The sequence below is a fragment of the Geotrypetes seraphini genome, chromosome 11, assembly GCF_902459505.1.
Source record: "Geotrypetes seraphini chromosome 11, aGeoSer1.1, whole genome shotgun sequence".
Lineage (NCBI taxonomy): Eukaryota > Metazoa > Chordata > Amphibia > Gymnophiona > Dermophiidae > Geotrypetes > Geotrypetes seraphini.
Window position 1 is genome coordinate 46,407,865 of NC_047094.1, and position 6,346 is coordinate 46,414,210.

Below are 6,346 nucleotides of genomic sequence, written 5' to 3' on the forward strand. Positions count from 1 at the left end.
TTCTTTTCAGATCCCTCCTACTGTATATGCAGATTATCTACAGGCAACCCAGAAAGTAGGTTACATTAGTTCTGGATGAATCCGAGGATAGTTTTATCTTCTTGAAAGTTTAATGGTTGTATTTACTGTATATTACCATATTCAAACAACTGTGATAAAGGTTGAATGTTTAGGCCAGGGGTCTCAAAGTCCCTCCTTGAGGGCCGCAATCCAGTCGGGTTTTCAGGATTTCCCCAATGAATATGCATGAGATCTATGTGCATGCACTGCTTTCAATACCTATTCATTGGGGTAATCCTGAAAACCCGACTGGATTGTGGCCCTCAAGGAGGGACTTTGAGATCCCTGGTTTAGGCCCACTGCAGTGCTAAAAAATCCTGATCATCTTCTTAAATGCCACCCAAGTAGCCCCTACAAAGGGACTCAAGGAAGGAGGGGGGGCCCACTTATAGACACTCCCATATTTTTGAAGGTGTAATCCAGGGGTGTCAAAGTCCCTCCTCAAGGGCCACAATCCAGTTGGGTTTTCAGGATTTCCCCAATGAATATGCATGAGATCTATTTGCATGCACTGCTTACATTGTATGCTAATCGATCTCATGCATATTCATTGGGAAAAATCCTGAAAACCCGACTGGATTGCAGCCCTCGAGGAGGGACTTTAACACCCCTGGACTGTAATCCCTTCTACTCTGGGGAGTGAACTCTTAATCTGAACTTCTTCCACAGAGCCTGATTTTTCCAGAATGCAACATACAGAATATAGAAAACCCAACAATTTCTGAAGCCCTCTATCCTACCTAATCTTTCCAATTTACATCCCGATAATAGTAATATTACATATGTAATATCAGTGAAACAGGGTAAGTCAGTTCAGATGGCTCAATGTCCCTTCTTTTACAACCTTAACTAGTGCAGAGGCGGATAGGTAATATTCTATAGGACGTTCAGTATGTGGTGAGCAAAGGGACAGAACTTGACTTTCCAGCTCTGCAGCTCTGTGTTCTAACCAGTGAAAAAAGTTGCATTGATAAGCTCAGCTTAGAGTGAATTCTACTGTTTAAAGCTCTGATCAAGGGAGGTGTTTGGTGCTCTTGGGGGTGTCAAACAAAGACAGAGAAGACTGTGAGAATATGAGAGATGCAACACATTGTGTTTGATTTTAAAACAGCATTTATTAGTTACAGTAAGAAGAGGGGGGTTGCACGATTCAACTCCCGATTCAAACTTAAGTGGACTTTGCACGTAAGGAGCTCAAGGAACACCTGTCACTGGTACTGCTGCACCTTCTCAGACTCCATACTGTACAATAGGATTAAGGCATCCTGAAAACTGTGAAATTCGGAGTTTCCTAAAGATGTCAGTGCCTCGCAACATTTACTAGAGCTAGCCGTTTCTAAACTTTTTATTCAAAATTTTTTAAAGTGTTCTAGTGCATAGATTAGAAGCCGGGTGCTAAACTCAACACCAATTGCCCTTCCCTAGACGCAGGGACTTTTTTCAAAAGTGGAGTTGCTCCAGCACCCACAGAGCTGGCACTCTGAATCAGTGCTGGAGTTTGGTGGAGCAGCCCCGCGCTCTTGGCCCAGCAGTTAGCGCGCGATCCCTCCATGAAATCACGAGCTATGCACGACCGAGAAATCTCGGGGAGTATCCGACACACACACGGCAAGGCGTGAAGAGGCTCGGCAGCTCCCATCCAGGGCAACGCCGGGAGGAAATCGTGCCCTTCCTAACAAAACGCACGCGATCGAAACCTAAAGCAAACAGGCATGCCATCCACTTACCCAGCTGTAGTCTCCAGAGCGCCGAGAGTTAGCAATCCAACCGGCAAAACAGGCTCCTATATTCCATTCAAAAGTGGTTTCACAGCCGCGGATTAATTACGAACCTCAAATGCAAAGATCTAAAAAAATAAAAAAAATAAATAAATAGACATCCACAGACACCGTCCGAGAATTCCAGCTCAAGGTGCAACTTGGTGACAAGTTTCGACGATCCACAGCAAAGCAACCCGAGAAGCCACGCCCCCGTGCCAATCAACGACCTGGGAATGCGGTTCCTACGGCAACTATGCAAATGAAGAGGCGGGGCCGGCAGCCTTTCAAAAGTCACCGCGCTGCCCGGGCTCCCAGTCTGGCGGCTGCAGCGGCTGCGTCAAGTCTGCGGGAGCAGGGGCGATGTGTCTGTCCTTCTCTGGGCTCTGACTCACCTGCGAGGAATGCCTCTTCCAGGAATGATTAAACTACTGCCGTCGCCTCCCCGAAGGGGAGCGGAAGCGGCTCGCACATGTTTAAAGGCAAAAGACTTGCAACGAGCAGGAGGAACAAATGCACGCTGCGAACCAGTCTGGCAGTAAGCAAATAAGAGGAGAAATGTCCTGTGCTTCTGACGTCATTCTCGAGCCACTGAGCGCGTAGCCTGACCTCACATGGCCTCAGAGCTGACACCCAGCAGACAGAATAAAAATAACAATTGAATAGCATGACAAGTATGTCCTTCCTGGCTGCCGTATTTATTTATTTAAAATGCAGGGTATACACAGTGGCTTGCAATTCAGGATGATAGTGTCCGAACTCTGCGGTTTGCCATTTTCCACACGAGTAAAAATTTCTAGCCCATACTGCAGCTCCGAACAGGTCTAACGGAAGTATTTAAACGTGATTTAAAAAATGTTTTAATGAATTTTGGAAAACTGATTATTGGCCTTAGCTCTTGGGAGCTTTTTTCTCTCTCTCTCTCTAAACATACAGTAACATAATAAAGGGAGGGCCATTTAAAGACCTGCACAATGTATCCAATCTGGCCAATGTTCACATTCATTTTCAATCCATGATTAAACAAACGGTTATTACTAACTAATATTTTATTCCCTAGATTCAACCTTAGGATATCTTCCCCTCCTTCACTGAGATGCAAAGCACCCATATTCACAACATATGACTGTGATTAAAAAATGCGTACTTGATTCAATTTTATTTTTTATGGGGGGGGTGCCTTATTACATACAAGCATGTATACATTTCTTGTTCCCAACACAGTCCGTGTTTAGATTAAAACATCTTCCTCAGGGATCCAAAGTGTTCCTTTTAGCAAGAACAAAGTGGACCGTAACAATGTGTGAGGCAATCCAAGGCAGTCATCCTGGACCTCTCTGAAAACCCACATGAGTCTCTACTTACTGACCAGAAAGTAAGTCTAGGGCAGCTCAGACCTGCTGGAAAATTTTGCTTGCAAATGTAAGACAGCGAGGTTAGGGAATCACTTGGCTATAATAGAGAATCGCCCGGAGTGCTCATTTAAATATTAATGACCTTGTTGTAATGCATTTGCGTGGCAGAGTCAGAAACGGCTAGGAAGCTCGGAAAAGACCATGGTAAGCCATTTTGATAATCCGCCGCTAAAATACGTGAACACGAAAACGGCTGGAACTGGTTTAGCGACCACATTAAAGTTTTGAGAATCTTCCCCCTTATCCCTAACTTTGGTTTCGTTTTACTAAAGCTGCTGCAAAATCTGAGCTTAGCACGTGTTAATCAGAACTTCCCACGTCCTAAGCCCAGATTTACTTTGGCAGTATATTATGGATTTTTCCAATTTGGTTTGTTTTTTTTTTTACAGGTCCTGGGCTAATTTTTCTCTTAGCACATGGGACTTGTATAAAAAATAACGTAGGAGCATTTACCTCCTATCTAGGAGGTGCTAAGTACTCCCATGTTAAGTCCAAGTAATCCAGGTAACGCACTCTGATGTGAATGTGCTAGCTAGATAAGGCTTTTTCCATGTTCATTCCCTGTCATGACATGCTCCCTTGAAAAAAAATGTTAAAAATTAAATACATGATTAGAGCACACTGTCAAGCACATTATTGCAAAACATGTCAAAGTGTTTTATAATAAGTCTTCTTTTCTGTGTTAAGCATATATTAGCTCTTAATATGGTTTAGTAAAAGAGCCCCTTGATTGAGATAGGTTATAGAAAAAATGAAGGCAAAGATCATATGGCCTATCTAGTCTGCTCACCCATACCATCTACAAATCTCTTCCTCTTCCTTAGAAATCCAATGTACTTATTTTTCCCAAGATTTCTTCAATTCAGATACAATTTTCATCTTCACCACCTCAGCCAGTAGACCATTCCATGCATTTGCCACCCTTTCCATGAAAAGTACTTTCTGAGGTTACTTCTTAATCTATCCATCACAGTTATGCATCCATCACAGAGAGAAGGGTATCCCCAGAAAAAAAGGCAATACCAGAGAACAACATGGGTCTGAGGGTAATTCCCTAACCCCTTGTAAAGATAGAGTAAATAACATTGGGCCTTGCCAGTTGGAGGAGGCAGGGATGGACTATCCCTCAAATCCCTTGTGACAGAATTCCCTGAGCATTGGGAAGGACTGAATAGTGCCCAACAAATTAACTGAAAAGACTAATTTGCATAGGTCAGAGAACTGGAGAAGACTCCAGAAGGGGGAAAGACCGTTTTGGGACCCAAAAGGGGCCTAGAAGGGAAGTGGAGCTAGGTCTCCACAAGACTTTTGGTTGGTTTTTGTACATTCCTCAGAAATAGAGGGTTGCCTCACCTGGACTATACAGTAGGAAAGGACTCCGCTGCTGGTGAGCCCTAGGATTTGAGAAGAGTTTGGTCTCTGAGTTTTTTTTCTTAAGAGAGGAGGATTCTCACAAGTGACCCTTGGGAAGGAAGGAATGCTGGCTTAGGCCTAAACCTAACCACTGGTACACCTGCTTGAAGGAAAAAGAGCAAAATGGACAGTTATGACTGAACTTTTGATTAGTAGATGTAGAATCACCCAGGTTATGGTTGGACAATAGATCAGAGGAGCAAGCAGAGGGCAGACCTGTTCACACTGATGTACCTTAAAGATATCTCAGAACAAAGCCCATGTTACTGTGATTCCAATGTAAACAGTTTTGGATCAGTTAGGCTTCTTTTTTACTCTCCAGTATTTCAGCAGGAAAAAAGGTAGGCCTGGGATGGAATTGCAGAGGCTGCTGTCACTGAAGTGTGTATGTAGGATCCAAAGCATTCCCACATGGAAAAACAGGAAGGGGAGAGGGAGAGAGGCGGTAAGGAGGCTTTCATGTTAAACAAAACCATATGCGAGTCTCTGCTGGGCCGCTGATACTCTAATATAGATGCTGCTGATGCAACCTGGAATGCAAACATGAAATGCTGCTGTTTGGCCATGGACTGGATGAACCTGTTTCTTTTCACTTGCATTCCAATGCATTCTGTATAAATCCCTGGGTGTGCTTGGATGGCAGTCAACAATTAGGATTAGAAAAAAGATTTTTGGGGAAGGTTTGCAGTCCAATTGCTTCACCTGTGGACTCATGCATCACACAAGTCAAGCTGAAGACAGTTTATACAGTGCATGATGGCATCACAAATACACTTTAAAAGTGTGACACTTAAGCACCCGATGCTGAGTTTACACAGTTAAAAATTACCGGCTTTAATCATACTTCAGATGGTTTTTTTCTAGTATTCATTTAAAACTCTAATAAGCACTTCATGATCTCCAGTACATTGTAACACACCTAATTGCATATTTAGATGCATTTATTGGCATTCTACCAGGAAAATCAGGCCTAACAACTATCGTGTGTGTGTGTCATCCTAGTTTTTCTTGTATTTTTTGCCTTTTTCATAATATATTCTTTTGCCCTGGCATTACAGCGATGATCCCTGATCCAGAGCCTAAACCATAGCTCCCTGCAGAACCTCCCTCCCACACCCACCACTTATGCATGTCCTTTATGTCCAGCCAGTAAGTTATCATTGAGTATGGCTAAGACTACCCCTTCCTTTCCTCATTCTCCAAGAACGGTGAGTGCTGCCTCCACACTATGCCTATACCTGGCAGACCTAAGGGAACAGAAGACCTGGCTAGGGTGTCCAACCCAACCATGAATAGTGTAATTTTATAACAGGTCAGCTAGGTGTGGAGGAAAGGCCAACCATATTTCAGTTTTGGCACTAAAACTGGCACAAAATTGGTATTGACCAAATGTGCTGGTATGTTTTCAGCTAAAGCTGAAACTTTATGATGTGTCCCCCCTAGCATTCCCCATCCCCTGAACAGGAGTAGCCTCCCCTTCCCCCTGAACAGAGCTATCCCCCAAACCCTGCCCTCCCTCCAGTTCCATCCCTAGAACTCTATCCTCCACCCCCACCTCAGGGTCTACCTGGTGGTCTAGTGGCATAGTCAGGGCAAGAGTGATCCCCAATTGCTGTTGCTGCAATTTTTGGCTGTCAAAATGGCTGCCAGGATCTCCAGTGAAGCCACAGCAGCTAATCTGAGACGAGCTGATATGGGCAG

At 43.9% G+C, this 6,346-nt stretch overlaps 1 protein-coding gene across 3 annotated transcripts in view; it reads right to left on the minus strand.

The window, feature by feature from the left end:
- The window catches only part of RHBDF1 (rhomboid 5 homolog 1), a 257,292-nt gene extending 255,307 nt beyond the window's left edge, over positions 1 to 1,985 (minus strand). For 2 of the 3 annotated variants that reach the window (XM_033963580.1, XM_033963579.1), the window contains exon 1: positions 1,788 to 1,982. The gene's annotated coding sequence lies outside the window, so the exon portion shown is untranslated. Of the gene's footprint in view, positions 1 to 1,787 lie in introns of all 3 variants that reach the window. The other variant, XM_033963585.1, reaches the window with a different exon arrangement.
- Positions 1,986 to 6,346: the final 4,361 nt, after the last annotated feature.